Raw genomic sequence first — 19,689 nt, forward strand, 5'->3', positions numbered from 1 at the left:
ATTTTTATCCTTTACCTACATTTTTTCTTTATTCTATATTCTTTCACTACTTTTAGTCTACTTTGAAGGACAAGGAATAGACATTCATGCAAGAAGCCTTTCAAATGCCTGTTCTAATCTAGCCTTTACTATGTATGCCCTGGGATCCCTTGTATTTTGAGCTTCTTCTGGAAGGAAGAGAGATAGATTTGGATTAAAGAGAAAATTAGGCCTATAACCCACACTGGCCTCTCTTCATCATCTGCTTTTCCACCTACACGCCTCTCCCAAGCTGGTAGACCTTGTTGTAGAAAGTTACGTCTTGTCAATTAAAATTAAATACGTCAGTTAGCACTATTGCTACCACCTCAATTAGATCTGTTAGCAACTATTTTATTTACTCTCAATCATATTCCCCAAAGATACCATCTTTCCCATCCCTCAAGCTTGCAGCCCACTCACCCACACATCTCTCTCCCAAGTTGACCTGCTTTCTGCTTTACTGAGATGAGACTTTCTAACATGAACTTCAACTTCCCCCTTCCACATCCAAGTGATTTACAACCCATCCTATTATTTCCTTGCCAGTGCCAGAAAGGAAACTGCCCCATCTGCTTTACAAAACTAATTTGCTCCTTAATCGAAATCCATCCCTCTTCCTTCCAGAGCCCTGTTCCATCAGTTATCCCATTCTGTTTTGTTTTTTACAAGTCTTCCAAATTTCTAGTTTCTTCTCTTTTACATATTAATATACTTAAATATTTTCCTATCATAAAATGACAAGAACAACAAAAAGTTCATCTTTCTCCTTCTTTTCATTACAAACCTGCCAAAAGAATAATCCATGAATATTAGCCTCTCTCACTCTTAATCATTTCTAAACCCTTTTAAAGTGACCTCTTATGCCATTAATTTGAAATTGTCCTCTCCTAAATTGCTATTGACATTCTAATCCCTATATCTGATGACTTCTCCTGAGTCCTTGTCCTCCTCAATCTCTCTGCAGCATTTTATGCCATTGATCACCCTCTCCTTCATAAAACACATCCTTGGCTGCCTTGACTTGGATTGATCTTGGCTATCCTCTTGGAACTCTAATTTACATTTGCCTCATCCTTCTGTCACATAGAGGTGCTCCACCAGTGTTCAAGTCTTCCATTGATGATCACTCAACTCTTGTGGTGATTGCAACCATTTCTAGGCCCTTGACTATGTCCTCAGTGCAGCTGGCTCCCAGATCTATATTTCTAACCCAACAAATACTGCAGGTCCACATTTCCAGCATTCTGCTGGACATAAACATTTACTAAAAACTAGACTTTTCTCCTCAACACATTCTCCCAAACCAACTCTACCCCCTGGGTTTCCTGTTTCCCATCTCCAGACTCAAAAGTAAAAATTATTTTTGTGCCTTCTTCACCTAATTAGTGTCCAGGTTCTATCAACTCTACCTCCACCCCTGTCAAATCTATCACTTTCTTTCTGTGAGCACTGCCACTGTCCAGCATGTCACCTCTTGTCTCAGATTTCACAGCAACCTGCCACCTGCTCCCATTTCTTCCAATCTGTTCTTCCAGCATGTCCTGAATCTTCCATTATTCTCTCTCCTAATAGTGCTTTATATGCTACAAATAAAAGCCCCAAATGCCACCATCTGGACCCTTTTTTTCCTCAGACATAATCTCTATAATTGGGCTTTACACATACTGCTCTCCAGCCAATCCAAACTTCACCTTTCAGAATAAGTCCCACACTTCCTACCTCTGGGCCTCATCTGTTTCCCTCTTGCATTAGCTTCCTAAGGCTGCCATAACAAAGCACCACAAATTGGGTGGTTTAAAGCAACAGACATGTAGCCTTGCCCAGTTCTGGAGGCTAGAAGTCCAAAATCAAGGTGTCAGCAGGGCCATCTTCTCTTTGAAGGCCCTAGGGGAAGAACCCTTCCTTGCCTTTTCTAACTTCTGGTGTTGCTGCAGCCCTAGGTGCTCCTTGGTTTGTGGATGCATCACTCCAGCCTCTGCCTCCATCTTGTCATGGCCTTCTCTCCTGGATATCTGTGTCCAAATTTCCCTTTTTTTTTTTATAAGGACACCAGCTCTAATCCAGTATGACTTCATCTTAACTTGATTACATACATCTGCAGATTCAATTCCCAAAGGGGGTCACACTCTGTATGCACTGAATGTTTGTGTCCCCATCAAAATTTTTAGGTTGAAATTCTAACCCCCAGTGCAATGGTATTAGGAAGTGGAGCTGTGGGGAGGTAATTAGATCATGAGAGTAGAACCCTCGTGATGGAATTAGTGTCCTCATCAAAGACACCCTAGAGAGCTCCTTGACCTCTTTCCACTTGTGAGGATATGAGAAGATGGTTATCTGCAAATCAGAAGAATGCTCTCACCAGAACTTGATCATGCTGGTATCCTGATCTTGGACTTCCAGCCTCTAGAATTGTGAGAAATAAATTTCTAATGTTTATAAGCCACTCTGGCCATGGTATTGTCTTATAAGTGCACTTACAGAGTGTGGCTAAGACACACTTACAGATTCTGGTGGTTAGAACTTCAGCATATCTTTCTGGGGGACACAATTCAACCCCTAACACTTCTCTGCAGAGACCTCTCCCTCCACCCAGTTCCATAGGTCAAAATCCTTCCACTGCTCCAGAGTTTGGTTGATTTTGACCTCTCCCAAGAAGTTGCTTATAATCCCCTGAGATAACACAGTATTTGCCCCTTTTTATAGCATAGCTATTTCTATATATCTTCCTTGTGCTGCTAAATTCTAAACCCTTCCAGACATAGGACACATATATCACTCACCTTTGTATTCCCTCCCTCACCCCATGCCTAGCAGAGTACCTTTTACTCATGAACTTACCTGGTTAAATCAAATTAAAATAAATTTCCTTTTAGATATGAAATTTTGACCATTCCTATATTTTTGTCACTTAAAGTAATTTTTCACTTTCATCATTAAATCTAAATGTTGGCCAGACCCAAATAATTTCAATCTGGACTTACTTTTCATTGAAATGTTTCAACATTAATAACATATCTCTTTCCCCTTTTTTTGAAACTCTATAAATTGGTTTCTATAGGTCATTTTTCTATGCATCGATTTCTTCCTTGGATTATTTTGAAGTTAATATTGCAGGTGCCCTGAATTCTGTTGAAATCTAATCATCTAGCATTCAGAAGATATATCAAAGAGTGGTCCAGGGAGCCTGGCTTGGACCTTCAACTTCAGCCTTGCAGGTAGTATGCTGAGATTAAATAAGCATAGTCAAACACAGGTTCCTTCAGGCCTAATTTTTATCTTTTAAATATGTAAGTAACTCTTTATTGTAGGGTCCTCATAATTAATATGGTATCCCCAATCCTATATTAATTAATTTTTTATTCCTGCAGGTTTCAAGTTTGAAAAAAGATAGAATAACTAAATGCTTTGCTAGCTCACAGCATAATTGCTCAAGAGGAATAATGCTCTTGTACTTTAGAGTAGGTAACTATCCTAGTTTTTCATCTAGAGTTGCTGCATATGTATATTCCTCTGTGTGTGTGTGTGTGTGTGTGTGTGTGTGTGTGTGTGTGTGTGTGTGTGTGTGTTCATGGAATGGCTGGAATCTGTTTAATCTCCTAAATAGATTGAGCACATACACAGCAAGAGCATTCAGAATTTGGGCTTTTAGTCAAGGACATGATTCTCTTTCTAGTGCATATTTGGGACTGACTGACAGAATTACTGAGGATCGGCAGTCATGGGGAGAAAAGGAAAAACAAGTGAAATGGTAGATTGAAATGGTGTTTAAGGGCCAGTTTCACTGCATGTGCTCGCTCTACAGAAAGGGTCCTAGGGGCTGTGGGGAAATAGGCGGCCTGCGGGCTGTGAGCTAATGCGGCACTGCTGCTGTTTGCATAGCTGTACAGCCCTAGGAGAGACCTGGGAAAGCTAGCTTGAATTCCAATGAATATTTACAATTGCACTGCTCCGTAGCAGAATGCAATCACAGCGCTCCAGTCTACAGGTTTTATGCATCAAAAGAAAATGAGAGGAGAGCAGCAAAAATGGAGTTGCCTTTGGAGAGACTTACAAACACAGATCTCACTGCTTGTGGCAGAACTAAAATGCTTTCTTTCTGATAGGAGCAATTTATTCTTCAGGCACCTTCCTTGATAGTAGAAAGCACCTGACTGGGTTTTGAAGTGAGAAAATCTTCAGTAGACGGTTTTTAATTCTGAGCAAGAGAAAGGCATGGAAGGAATTGTATTGCATAATTTCGATTTTGTTTTTTAACAGCAGACCCTAGAGAGCGGTGGGAAAATCCCTAAGCCTGTTCACAAACTCCTTCTTCTTTCAGTTTGTGTTTTCATTCCATTCTCACAGATTGTCATTGCTTCACTGGGTAGCCCTGGGAAAAGCTGCCACCATTTTGTATCTCCAGTTTAAAGCCTTTGGATAATTGATTACCACTAAGGCATGCAATCCCTTTGCTCATTTTTTTTTTCTCATGAGCTGTTAATCCACACCAAAGATTCAGAGAGAGCTAGATGGGAAAAATTAGTCAGAGCCACTTGGACCCGGTGAGGCAATTCTTAACTTTTAGAGGTGCCAGAGTCGATGAAATGGAATGCTTTAAAAGGACTCCACCAGAATCTGGTTTTGGACTCAGCTGACTAATCTCTCTGACTATTAAGATTTATATTGGATTACTATTTGCTAGCAGCCTGGGTTGCTGCGCTAAGCAGAAGCCCTATCTGCTACCCATCCGTACTTTTACCCACCATCAGTCCATTTCCTCCCATCAAGATGTCCACCTGATGCCACTGTCTCCCATCCACCTCCCTGCCTGTTGCCCTGTCTCACCACTAATCCACGCATCTTTTCACATATCTGTATATCGACTTGCTTGTACATATCCAAGCTTGGAGCAGAGGCAGGCAAGAGTCAAGAACCTATATTTTTGTGACTAGGCATTGGCAGATCTGAGAATGCATTTTTCCTTCTCTGATTATATCTTCTCAGATTCTCAGTGGATTATGGATGCAGCGGAAGTGTCAAACCAGGGATTGGGAAAAGGGGAGGCTTTAGGTCCTCATGACCTCCATCAACTTTCTGCTGTTCTTTGTTGTACATGAATCATGTGTTCTCAGTCATACATAAGTGCTATGCAAGCACAGCTTCAGGGCATTCCTCCTGCCAACTGGATCGCTGCCTCTAAGTCCCTTCTTCAAGGAAATTCGGTATCCACTAAAGTTATTTAGTAAGTCTTATGGTATGCAAAACACATATGGCCTATGAGTTTGCAATAAACGAGTAGATATTTGTTATAAAAACCCATGGATGTGGTATTACTTAGTGCAGGACAAATTATCACCTTAAACTAATGTGATTGCTTGTTCTTTACTCTTACAGTCAAAGAAGTATTACACTTAATACCTAGTGATGCCAGGAGGCCAGGCATTTGTTCCAATATGGCTGCTACTGCTGAAAACATTTATGTCTCCTCTTCTGGAAGTGCCCATTAAAAATTTTAAAGTAAAAGACTTCAATAGACATTTTTTCCAAAGATGATCTACAAATGGGGCTGGGCACAGTGGCTCACGCCTATAATCTCAGCACTTTGGGAGGCCAAGGTGGGTGGATTACTTGAACCTAGGAGTTTGAGACCAGCCTGGGCAACATGGCAAAACTCCAGCTCAATTAAAATTTTATAAAATCTCTTAATAACAGAAAAGATATACAAATGGCCAATAAGCACATGAAAACATGCTTAACATCATTAATAATTAGGGAAATGCAAGTCAAAACCATGCAACACCACTTCACATCCAGTAGGATGGCCACATTTTTTAAATGAAAAGCAATAGGTGTTTGTGAAGATATGGAGAAATCAGAAGCCTCATACATTGCTGGTGTAATGTAATATGGTGTAGCTACTGTGAAAAACAATTTGGTGGTTCTTTAAAAAGGTAAACATAGAATCACCATCTGCCCCAGCAATTCCACTCTTAGGTGTATGCACAAAAGTATTGAAAACAGGTGCTCCGACAAGGACTTGTAACTGAATGTTCATATCAGAACTATTCACAATAACCAAAAGACATTTGGAGCAACCTATATGCCCTTCAACAGATGAATGGATGAACAAAATGTGGTACATACATACAATGAAATGTTGATTTTAAAAGGATTGCTACATGCTACAAAATTAATGTACCTTGAAACCATTCTACTAAGAAGTTAGTCACAAAGTACCACCTATTATATAGTTCTGTTTATATGAGATATCTAGAATAGGCAAATCTATAGAAAGTGGATTAGTGGTTGCTTAAGGGCTGGGTTGGGGAAAGAGGGGTTTGTGAAAAGTAGGGACGTAATGGCTAAAGGATGTAGGGTTTCTTTCTGTGGTGATGAAAATATTTTTAAATTGCCTTTAGTAATGGTTACACAAATCTTTGCCTATACTAAAAACCATTGAATTGTACACTTTAAATGGGTGGATTATATGGCATGTGAATTAATTTTCAATAAAGCTGTTTTGTTTTTTAAAGCAGGTTGTAAACTGCACTTATAAAAAGTATTAACTCATTCGTTTATGGTCCTACCCAATATTTTTAAGTAACAAATAATATTATCCGCTTGTTGACTTACTTATTTTAGAAGTTTGATCCCAAGTGACCTTTAGCTATTTTTAGAAATCTACTTTGAAGTGGTAAATATTTGCCACCAATGATAATATTCACAATAAAGGTAAGAGGTGATGAGAGAACTGCCCAGAGAAGAGTTCCCAAAATGTTTACTTGTATCTGTGAAATAAATTGGTCGTCTCATGACTTCAGAAAGGGCAACTCTCATTTGGAGCTAAATGTTCTGGTGTGTTAAAAAAAAAAGTCACACTTCATCATATATCTATGTATACACTGGTATACACATATAAGTGGTATATACATCTACATTTACACATATAATTTAATATGCACATATAATATGTAAATCTCCGTGTGTGTGAAGTCAATCTTTGATTTGTAATAGGGCAAGTAGAAAGAAATGGAAGTGAGATTTTTTTTCTACACTTTCAATGAATGTTTATTGGGCATTTAATAAAGGGTATAAAAATCATAAGACACATTTGTCAGGAAAACCCCTCATCCAATTAAACAGACGTAGTGCAGATTTTTGGTAAACTCCAGACTAGAGTTAGAGGCCAAATAATTCATTAGTGCTTAAGAGCAGAGAAAACTTTGTACGATAGTCGAGGCATGTGTTCCCCCGAAGAAATTCCCTGGCAAATATTTTTTAAAGCTTCTAAAAGGGCATTTGACCAGCAGAATATCCAAAGGTAGTATAACTAATTGTCTTGGCAAGGACTTATGTACAGTTGTTATTTACCTACAGAGAGGAATCCATCTTCAGTTCTTCCCATAGTTTCAAGCCCTCCAACAGTAAGTACCCAGTAATTTTTATTAAAATGGTTCCTGTTGGCCCTATCAGCTGATGACAACTGCATAATCATACAACAGGAGAGGGTGTTATAGGTATTGGTGGCTTTTTTGAAATACTGTCCACTATACTAATGAGCTATGGGTAAAAAGAGTCACTCGTGTATTTGTATAGAATTATTTTAGGTTTTTGTCATTTTTCCTTCTACTAAAAATGTACTAAGTAAGTAAAGTCGTAGTAACTAGCTAACTAATTGCCTCCCCAATGATGTCCAGCTTCTGTAGCAATTGGGTTTGAGTGGAAACTTAGCCAGAAAATGATTTTTGTGAACTTAAGTGAAACTCTAATGATACCACCACATAAGAGAAAAACTGCTGCCATCATATAAAAAAAGTTAACACAGAGCAGATTGATATCTAACAGAGGCCTTTTCAACCCTGCAGGCAATGGTGTTTTCAAAAGTTTGCAAGCTGACCATTCTATCTGGTATTGTTTGAATGCTCAGATGTGCCCCAGAAGGATAGATAACATTTTTTTTCTAACCTTGAAATAGACACTCAATGGAAATGGGAAATAATGAGATTTGCCTGTACATTTCTACTAATACATCAGTCCTCACTAATGAATGATATAGCCAAGATTTCATTCCTTAGTCAACCTGAATCCCTAACAAACCACCTTCCACGACTATTAGTTTTATTGATGATAGTTCAGCATTTATTGTTTTGGGAAAAAAATTGTTATTTATTTATAGAGTTAAAAAGTACTTGGATTCCTACCTCTGGGTAACTACTGGTCAGTCACATCGCCCTTCTATGTTTATGTGTACATTTATAAAATAGGTATAAAATGCGCACAGCTATACCTGGAGGAATATGGGAACCAACATCTATTGCAAACATACCACATTTCAGACATTGTACTTGGTATTTTACAGACATGATTCCATTTTAATCCTCAAAATAATTGTGCCCAGTTAATGAGATTCCCATATTACAGACAACAAAATAGGAAATCAGAAAGTTACTCAACCTGTGGCCTTTGGCAAATGATGGTACAAGGATTCAAACCTAAGTGGAAGCTCCGTATAATGTTTAAGTTCCTTGTAATTTTTAAGGTCTTGCATGCACACCCACTCCCTACACCTTATGTCTCGTATCTCAATTCCTATTATCTCCTCTCCTTCACTCTCCTCTAATCCTGCAAGCCTACTCCCACCTCAAGGCCTTTGCACTGGCTGTTCCTTCAGCCTGAAACCTCTACCCCCCATGTCTAAATGACTTATTCCCTCACCTTCTCGGGTCTTTGCTCCAATGTCACCTTCTTAGTGAGACTTCTGATCATCCTATTTAAAACCACAACCTACAACCCACTCCTCATTCCCAATCATTCTTACCCCAATCTGTTTTCTTTTCTTGTAGCATTTATCACCCTCTAATGCTATTTTCATTATCTGCTCCTCTTGCTAGAATGTATGCTCCAGTAAGACATCAATTTTTGTCTGTTTTGTTCTTGATATTTCTCAGCTACTAGAACTGTGCCTAGCACATAGTATGGGGCCATTAAGTGTAGACTGAATAAATGAAAGACTCAGTTGACTCCAAAGCTGTGCTCTTTACTCAATGGCCCCAGTAATGAGCTTCTAGAGAGATTTTCATTTTAAATGTTATTAATCTGAATCTCTCCTTCTGCTCTCTGACTTTCTCCTTTCACCAAATAGTGGGAAGAAACCCTTCCCTCAACTACCTGGCTGGTGTTTATGTGATTGAGGGTCATGGTTAAGGATCAGACTCTGCAGGATATTATTTGTTTCATATCCGTGGGGGTCTCTGTTATGTGTGGAGCTGTGAGAAGATGACCAGGGGTTCTCTGTATACAAAAGCTAGATGTGACATGCTTCTAGTTACCTAGCAAGGGGAGTGTCAGCTCTGCTAGCCATCCCACAAGCAGAGTGAGTGAAGCTCTGGTGCTGGCCATCATGGACACTGGAGCTGCAGGGGACGTCAAGGAGCTCATTCCTCCCCTGTCTTCTTAAAGCCTCCTAGGCCTGAAGACAAGGTCCATGCTGTACTTGGCATTTGCAGGCTTGGAGGATGCAAAATAACCCTGAGCTTGGATTATGTTTCTAGATGGTTACAATTCAGAATTTCATAACCGTCATCAGGCTTACTGGATTTTGTGCTTTGCTTTCACTGTTGGATATTTGTTGAAATTCGGTGTGGAACTAATTCATCTTTGAAAGCCATCTTAAACTTTCTAATAACCCATAAGCCTGTTGGAAGAAAGACAATGATAGAAAAGAGGCTCTTGGCCAGGTGTGGTGGCTCACGCCTATAATCCCAGCACTTTGGGAGGCCAAGGCGGGTGAATCACGAGGTCAGGAGTTTGAGACCAGCCTAGCCAACATGGTGAAACCCTGTCTCTACTAAAAATACAAAAAAGTAGCTGGGCGTGGTGGTGGATGCCTGTAATCCCAGCTACTCGGGAGGCTGAGACAGGAGAATCACTTGAACCCGGGAGGCAGAGGTTGCAATGAGCCAAGATGGCGCCACTACACTCCATCCTGGGTGATGGAGTGAGACTCCGTCTCAAAAAAAGAAAAAGAAAAAAGGTTCTTATCATTCCCTTGGTGTCATTTTTTGTAGGCCTGAAATGAACCCACTTTTTTTTACTTTATTAAAAAATTTGTATTTTTGGTTGACTCACTGTATAATAAAGGAAAACTGTATAACAAAGGAAACCCAATAAGGTGTTCAATACAAACATACATAAATGTGCAAACTATCTATCTCCTTTCAGGCTTTTTCCATGTGTATGTGTGTGCGTGTATATACTACAAGAAAAGTTGTTGAGGAAGTTGTTATTTCTGAATCATAGGATTCAGGGTATTTTTTATTTTCTTTTTAAAAAATGTTTCCAAAATCCACCCTCCCATCTGCACAGTGATACTTTCTTTACATGTCTGCATATTTTTCACACTTTTTGCAGTAAATGTATACATGCAATTAATTTTCTCAGTAATGTTTATAATTTTTATATCATTTTCTTTGAAGATCTACAGAAAATTTCCGCTATATTCATTATGTTGCTTTGAGTCTATTTGCTTTTTCTGAATCCCTGCCATAAAACTAAAAGCAATGAAAGTGTTTTACTAATTAAAATTAAAAAGCACTTTGATTTTTCATGCTAAAAAAATACATTTAAAAAATCATGGAACTATTTGTTCAATGATTTGTCAGGAAAGATTGGTAGTCTTCTCTATGACAGGATAGGACAATATTTATAAACCAACAATTTAAATGCAGAATTATATTCTGCCTTTGGTTAATACTGTCCTGCCATTCCATATTGCCATCCGTGATAATATTGGGGAGCCATAAGATGGAATAACTCCATAGTCATTGGGAAGAATGGGGTAAATCAGCACACTTAGTGGCTGGAAAAGATGCTCATGAAACACCCTTAAATAGAAGAAAAAGTTCAAATCAGGATTAAGTCTGCTTATATGTTCTTAAGAAATTGTTTTGTATATATATTTGTAAACAGAAATCCAAAAGGACATATAGCAAATTACTCATAGTGATTATTGCTTAGGAGTAGAGTTGGCAAAGATATTGGTTTTTAAATTATTTTGCATTTTTGAAATGTTAAAAATAAAATAAAATGATGTTCATATTTTAAATATGTCCATTTACTCCATTTTTCTAAGCATTCCTTTCTAAGATTCCAACAATTGTTATTTGGTCGCGCTTTTTTTTTTTTTTTTTTTTTTTTTTTTTGCGATTGAGTCTCGCTGTGTCACCCAAGGCTGGAGTGGAGTGGTGTGATCTTGGCTCAGTGCAACCTCCACCTCCTAGGTTCAAGCGATTCTCCTGCCTGAGCCTCCTGAGTAGCTGGGACTCCAGGCACCCGCCACCATGCCTGGCTATTTTTTTTTTTTTTTTTTTTTTTTTTTTTTAGTAGAGATGGGGTTTCACCATGTTAGCCAGGATGGTCTCAGTCTCCTGACCTTGTTGTTCGCCTACCTCAGCCTCTCAAAGTGTTGGGATTACAGGTGTGAGACACTGCGCCCGGCCTGATACATGATTTCTTTCCCCCAAACTCAGACATCAGATCAAGGTCACTGTTATCTTCCCAAGAACGTGCAAAGTGCCTGACATAGAGTAGGTTCCAGTAAATAATTATTGAATGAAAGAATAAACATATCAAAATGGTATCTACTTTCTAAAGGTAAAAAAAATAAACCTTGGCCGGGCACGGTGGCTCAAGCCTGTAATCCCAGCACTTTGGGAGGCCGAGACGGGCGGATCACGAGGTCAGGAGATCGAGACCATCCTGGCTAACACGGTGAAACCCCGTCTCTACTAAAAAAATACAAAAAACTAGCCGGGCGAGGTGGCAGGCGCCTGTAATCCCAGCTACTCGGGAGGCTGAGGCAGGAGAACGGCGTAAACCCGGGAGGTGGAGCTTGCAGTGAGCTGAGATCCAGCCACTGCACTCCAGCCTGGGCGACAGAGTGAGACTCCGTCTCAAAAAAAAAAAAAAACCTTAACAAATTTTTCTTTATAGTTTGAGAAAAAAATCTTGTTTCCTGGAGAGCTAATGAAAGGAAACACACATTCACATATACAATACTTTTTTTTTTCAAACTTTGGGGAATGGATCCATAGTAAATACTCCTCCCCATACATTCGTCTGCTTCATGTTTTTTTAATTTTCTAATACATTATCAAAAGTCCTGAGGTGACATCTAAACTTCTTCTCTCCTCAACTTACAGGCAGAGAACACAAAAGCTCAGCTGGAAGAGACTGAAATGGAGGCACCTACTTTCAAGCCCAGACTTTAAGAGAGGTAAACCACATACCTAATCCTTCCTAATAGATTCCAGAAAGAACATTGATGAAACTTCTCTTGATCTTTTTTTTTTTTCTTACACAAATTTAATACTTTGATCGCTTACAACCAAAAAGCAGTATTTAAAGAAACAGCACAGGTCACTTTTATTATATACAGCTCTGTTAGCAAGATACTACCTTGAGTAGCTGTTTAAAGGAATCAGACTTCAAAAGGTAATTGACCTAAATTCTCCTTCGTGCTCTGCACTCAGTGAGTCTTCCCCATGTGCAGCCCTCCCATGGATATCACACATGGAAGAGATACAGTGAGGTCCTGGGGAGCATGAGAATCTACGTCACTGTGATTAAAACTAATTCAAACATTATTTTAATGGCTGTGTTTAGTTCGCTAAAAATTCTCAACTTCATTGGGTGCCTAAAAGCTGACAGCCCCACTCTGGAACAAACCAGAAGTTGATTTATAGAGAACACTCTAAAATGATCACACCTGTTCTGATCCCATCTGGTTGGGATACGCTGAAATGAAATTCTGTGTTTCTGCTTTCAAAGTATCTGTTTTGGTCTGAATCAATAACAAAATTACAAAATACATCTCAAAGAAGAAACTGTGCTCTAGCCAGTTGTCCTATTAGTAGCCTAATGCAACCTCATTTCTTTTGTTCATCTCAAAGAGATTTTTTTCTTTTGGCAGATATTCACTGATTCAGTCACATTATCTGGTAATTTTCCTATTCCAGGTCCATGTCATTGCTTTGCCCCAATGATATAAAGTGTTTTAACTTGTACGTTTAAGCGATATCTGGTAGTCATATTCTTAGGATAATTGTGCAATTGGTTGAAGTTCCTTAGAATTTACTGGAACGCTGATTTAAAGTTTTAAATGTCCAACACATTTCCTAGTTGTAGAAATCCTGTCAGCACCAACTAATCATTGTTCCAAACATCTTTGGAACAAAACAAAATCAACCAACATCTTTGGTACATGATCTTCCTGGAGTGTTTTTATGGCTTTCTCCCATTATTTTGGAAAATAATATTGTTGCTATCATTTTAGAACACTTCCAGAAGCCGACTTGGCCTTGAAGTTCTGACTCATTTATAAGACCATATGTTACAAATCACAGCTTTCGGTTCGATACTTGGCAGACCAAGGCAGATGTTTGGCTGGAAAAATTGCTGTTACCTGAAGTTGTGTGTTAGCAAAGAAAGGTATGCGAACCAAATTTCTGACTAATATTCATAATTCTGATGTGTGTCATCATATGAGCAAGTGTCCTCATTGTGTGTTCCCCAAACAAAACCATAGCCATTGCCCTTTAAATTCTAAAATTAAACAGGATAAAAATAAAGAGATATATATAAAATCTCTGATACATAAAAAGGGAAATGGCTGGGGAAAGGAAACAAAAATCAAGCTCTTTCTATCCTAAGATTATATGAATATGAGCAAAAACCCATATGAAGTCACTTAATAATGAGGTCAAGAATGCTGAATAATTTAACATACCCTTGGATCCTGATTTGTGATTGTCCAAAACTAATATTTCACAAGCCACATTGCACCTTGTCACTGAATCCTATTTCACCCTCAAGATAATGTCCAAGTATTAATGGACCCAATTTGGTGGAAATTACCTAATTGGCTGCAGTCACTTCAACTTGAATGTGACATTTTGGGCTGTTCTGTAGTCACAAGGATAAGTTAGAAGCTTGGGCAGCAGACTTGCTCTTTGTGATAATTGTAGCTGAAGCTTGTGTTATCACTGAAGCTTATTATTTTGCAAGTTGTACACTCAGCTTTTTGTAAAAATTGTACTCTAAGGAAAAATCCCTTAGGAGGCTGCTTTTCTCTCCTGGCTTTTCTAAAACCTCCAGATGAAAATGACCAAACAAAATGCTCTGTGATTGCATTTAAGCACACTTAACTACATGCCACCTTATAAAATATCTTAGTATCATGCATTAGAGAGAGATCCTTAAGTCTCTGTGTTCTTTACTTTGTGTAATTATTCAGTTAACTAAATTACTGCTAGCAAATGGCATTAATGAAGGGCATTCCTTGTATCCTGGGGAAATCGTGTACCTCTTCATCGGGCAGGTAAATGGGGAGTGAGAAGTCAGCTTCCTGCTCTCATTGTTGCCTGCCCCATTTTGTGTTGGAGCATTTTGCCTGTGAAAACAGTAAGCTCATTCCTGAACAGTAGGAGGGCATCAAACAGTGGGCATCTTTCTCTTGTTAGTAATACTTTGTATTTATAGTATATAGTGCTTTATAGTTTCAGAAGGATATTCCTTCCCTCTCTCCCTCTCTTTCTTCCTTCCTTGTTTATTCAGAGTAAATAAGATGGTCCATGCCCTTTGCTAGGCACTGAAGATACAAAGAGAAATAAATATAGTCTCTGCCCTCAATAAGCTTCCTGGTTAAGAAGGGGAGAGAGAAGAATAACCAATCAATCATTACCCTATACAGTGAGCATTCTAACCATGTGTACTACGGAAAATGCCTAGAAGACAGGAAGTCTCACAGAGAAAGTAACTTTGTGGCCAGATTTTGAAAGGTGAACAGGTGTTTACAGCTGGAGAAAGAGGAGTAATGAGAGGGGACTGGGGAAGTGGTCACCTCAAGCAGAAAGGACAGCAGGCGTGAGGACATTAAGGCATGAAAAACGTGACTGAAATGGCAGGTGAGGCCAAATAACAAAGGACCTATGTGCCTTGTCTAGGTGTCTGCAATTTGTCATATGGTGCTTTCATTTCAGCTGTTCCTCACAGTAGCCTGCGGACTCTGATGTTATCCAACGGCAAACCAGTGTCCTGAGAAATAGAGGACCTAGGCTGTAGTAGGGTTCTGCCACCTACCACCACTTGTCAACTTGAGGCAAGTCACCAGGCCTCTTTGAGCTTAGAACAAACATCACCTATTTATCACTTCTGTATGCAACAATAATTTGATATTAATGCTATTGTCCTTTCAGCAACTGTCTGTTACCATATACTGTTAATGTACTTTTCTTAGGCACTGGGTGCTATTAGCTGACGAGAGCTAATCTGGCAAACTGTAATCTCCTCCCTCACCAGTGCACATGGTGCACCACTCTGCAACCAGTCTTACCCAATGAGCATGCTCCCACACTATCCAGAGTAGACTGTCTTTTGCAATGGTGGTGTTTATTCTGCCATGATCTCTCTTTCTGCCATTTATTTTTGCCCCGAGAAGCAGTTTTGATGGCTAACAAAAGATGTGCAAGCACTGGTGCTGGAGCAAAGAAATAAAGAGTGTCATGCTGGGTGTTCAAATACAAGTGTAACAGCAGCTCAAGTGAAGTTCAAGGGAGTGGTTGGAGAGAGAGAGTGAAGGAGAGGGAGAGGGAGAAGCCATCAGCAGGCAGTTAAAGAGCAGTGACAGTGTGACTTGGGAAGGGCACCGGACAGAGCGGGGCATCCTGGGAGCACTGCACTACACCTGTGACAGCAAGCTGGGAGAAAACTTGGCTGGAGAGAGGCCATGACCTCAGGGAACCTGGAGGCAACAGAGTAGCCATCGTCAGCCATTGCCATGATACTGAGAATATGTCTCTGTAGGGTCTGTGTTTTCAGGACCACATGCAGCACGAATTCAGGCAGTGCCCCCTTTTCTGAAAAGAGTGCAACCCCTGTGCCAACCATGGTGAATTTATGGTTTACTAAACTACAGTGTTTAAGAGCATGGGCTCTGTATCCAGGCCATCTGGGTTTGAAGCCCAGCTTTACCATTTACCAGCTGTACCACCTTGGATATTGAACCTCACAGCACCTCAGTTCTCCCATCTGTAAAATGGAAGTAACAGTACTATCTACCAAGCAGGGTAGTTGAGATAATAGAATACTTGTAAAGTGCTTAGAATGGTGCCTAGCACATGTTAAAGTGCTCAAGAATATTAGTTATAATGATTTTTATTATTATAACCGCTGTTATTGTTACTTAGTTATCTGTCTGTAAAATGAGGAGAATTGACTAAATAATCCCTGAGATCCCCCCAAGTGCTAACATTACCTGAACTCACTAATCCCTTTAACCCTAGGAGAAAATGTAACTTTGAGGAATTGACTGCCCCCACCAGGGTTACACGGGGATTAAGGAGTAAATGCAAAACTGGAACTGGAACCCAAGTCAGCCACCCGACTCTCATGCCCCCCATGCTCTCTTGCGTGCCCAACACTGAACAGAGCATCACCCAGTGGGGCCCTTGCTCCCTCTTGCACCCTTGGAGTTGCGGAGCTTCAGGCCAGCTCTGGTTTTTGGTTTGTTTTTTAACCCCTTCCCTTCTTCTGTGAATCAAGAAGGGAAGTGGCAAGCCTGGGGAGTGAAAGGGATTTGTTGCACTGGAAGAAATAAAATTTAGCCTAACTTTAAATAAACTAAAGAATATTTCTCCCAGCATTTACAGCTCAAGCATCTTCTGTTGGTCCCCATACCAGTAGGAGATTTGATCATCCTTTTGGAGAAAGTGAAGGGATTTTCCACCCAATTTGGGGGAAAAAGAAATCTTTAGATGTGGCCCTTTGTCTTAACCACCCATTGCTCTTGTTTTAGTGGCTGGAATCTCAGTCATACTTGTTTCCTTTCTGGTGCAATTATGGCAATTCTTCAAGGGCCCAGTAAAACCTGAAGAAGCAGAGAGAGGAGAGAAGGAGGAGAGGGGATATATTTCCAAAAAACTGACCTATCCTTTATCCTTTAGTGTCAATTTTGGCAATATTTGCATCTATATTCTTTTCTACACATTTACAACCCACTTACACATAACAGAGACTCTGGTCTCTAGCTACTGGAAATGAAGCTTTCCTCTTTTGTTTATTGTCTCTCTTTTTTCTTGTCTGTGTCCATTTCAATATTAGAATAATCATTACCCCCTTAATAGCTAAAATATCTGTGCAGGGTTTATTTTTTTAATAAGTGTTTTTCATTTGACTGAAACAATTTCATCAAAGGAGGTTAATGTGATCACTTTAATTTGCAAAATGTCTTCCTCTTTTTATTTCTTCTACATTTGATTTTGAGCACACGTTTAATTGTTTTTGACGGTTTGGGTTTCAGCCTCAGCTGGACATGCAGAATAGGCTCTAGACAGTCTCAGAATTTCATTATGACCAAGGAACCACTATTCTATAAACACTGAAAATTGGAAATTATCTGTAGAGCTGTTTGTTAACGAAGTCGAAGGCTAACCTTTAGGGCTCATTAAAATTCCACTGATGAAAACTCTTGTGCCGGTCGGTCTCTCTTTCAGGAATCTATCCCCATGTTACGAGTGCTGGTGTGCGGAAATCGGTCTGGGCCCTCCCCTTTGCCCTCCCCCTTTAATCTCTTGGTCTGGGTTAGGCAGAGATTTTTAAAGCTTATAGATTTCTCTTTCTCCCTACTCAGAGTATGTGTTGTGAATCCAAACAAACATGAGTAGATCTCTGAATGTGTAACTGTGAGTGAGCCACGTGGACTGGCAATCCTGCTGAATCTCCCTTCCTCCATCAATAAGGAACAGAGTTATTGATACTAGGGATAATTAAGAGGGGCAAAAAAGAGGGGTACATTTTCTGTACCTGACAGTAGAAATAAACATGGAGGCAGGGGCAGTAAATGACAAATATCCAGTTTACACCGGTATACAAGTACACTGCACAATTGGTGGAATGCAATGAGTTGTTTTAATGAATCTATTTGCAAATGACAGTTAAAATACAGCCATTCTTTTCCAGAGATCCCTGCATGGTGACAGTGGCCACTCTCCTGTGCTGCTGGCAGATGAAACCTCCCAAATCCTCCCAAAGTGCTGCAGCATCCACGTGCAGAAGGGTATTTACATTCACTTGGTGCCTCATTGTAAGGAAGGACACCATTGACAGCACATAGCATCACTATTATTATTGCTAAACAGATGGAAAATAATTGTTTATGGAATTTGTGTTTTAATCGCATTAATGTCTTTGGCAGGAAGATCCACCTAAGTATACAATTCAAAGCCTGCCTTTTGATCTGAGTCCCTTGGGGGCATTTTCCATGACTGATAAAATGCTCCTCTGAGTTCATAGGCAAATGATGAAAATGATAAAAAGAAAAAAGTCAGGCACCAACCTCCCATTTGGATATTTTGTCTCCTTGGAGAATCACAAGCTCACCAGGCTTGCAGTCATGCTGATGATACAACACATCTCACCCTGTTATACCCACCCAGGCCTCAATATGAATGCCCTCATCTCTCTCCTCCCTCCTTTTCCAGTTCCCTCCTCCCCTTTGCACACAAACACACACATGCTTGATGCAAGAATTCATGTGCTCTCTCTTTTCAAAGATTATTACTGCCTTTTTATATGGGCCAGTTTAGATACTTATAAAGTATTTCTCAGTAATAGACCTTACACATATTTTTCCCCTCTCATCCATTGCACATTTCTTGGTTAGCATTATATTGTGACAAGATAGAAATCAAAAGCCTTGCTTTTAATGAAAATGAATGTTCTAATTGTGAAAGTTTGTCTTCTAAATATTCTGCCATAAATCAGGCTGAATGCAGTGTAGTCAAGACCAAACCCTGAAAATTTGACAGTTTCCCTCTTACCAAGACCCAAAGAACAGAAGCTAGTGTAGAAATTTTGATAGCCAGTGAAAAAGAAAAGGTTCTGTAGATTTTTGTCTCAGAAGCACAATCCCCATCTTTTCTTCTCCTGAGAATGTTGATTACATACTTTCTTTTCCTCTTAGAATACAGAGAACTAACGAGGTTTTAAATTCATAAATGTATCTTTTTGTTTATTTGTTTGGTGGATTTTTCCCTCTCATTCTTTCTTCTCTGCAGAATACAACTAGTAAATGATTGGATCTTTGACAGAACAAAGGTATTTTTGATGGGCTCTGTAATCTAGTGCGCTAATGCGCCCAGTCCCCTCATTGTCTTGCTGTCTGATCCCATCCTTTCTGCCAGACAGTCACTGCAGGATGAGTCACTTTTAATGTCTGATAATCAAGGTGAATTTTCAAAAAGCTGCCATTTTGGAATTATGCACTATATCACGGTGTCAGGGAGGAGAAGAGAAGGAAGGATGAAGGGAAGGCTAAGATAGACACCTACTGCACATTGGGAGAACTGCAGGACACAACCAGCACTGTGCCAGACAAGATGTGTCCGGAGGGTCCAAGTCGATCAAGGCGTACATAATGAGAAGGAGACTATGTTAATTATAAATTAAAAATAACTTCTACGATAATGAAGATTATATGCACAGGAGGAAATGTCTTAGTTAAAACAGACTGGAGGGATGGAATTAAACACCAGCCATTTGGGGGTATGAATTCTGTACCTACTGAATATATTGTGGTCCATTAAATAACCTAATACAAACTTATATTTGAAAAAGAATAGAAGTGAACTGTGG

This window comes from Piliocolobus tephrosceles, chromosome 17 (assembly GCF_002776525.5).
Source record: "Piliocolobus tephrosceles isolate RC106 chromosome 17, ASM277652v3, whole genome shotgun sequence".
Lineage (NCBI taxonomy): Eukaryota > Metazoa > Chordata > Mammalia > Primates > Cercopithecidae > Piliocolobus > Piliocolobus tephrosceles.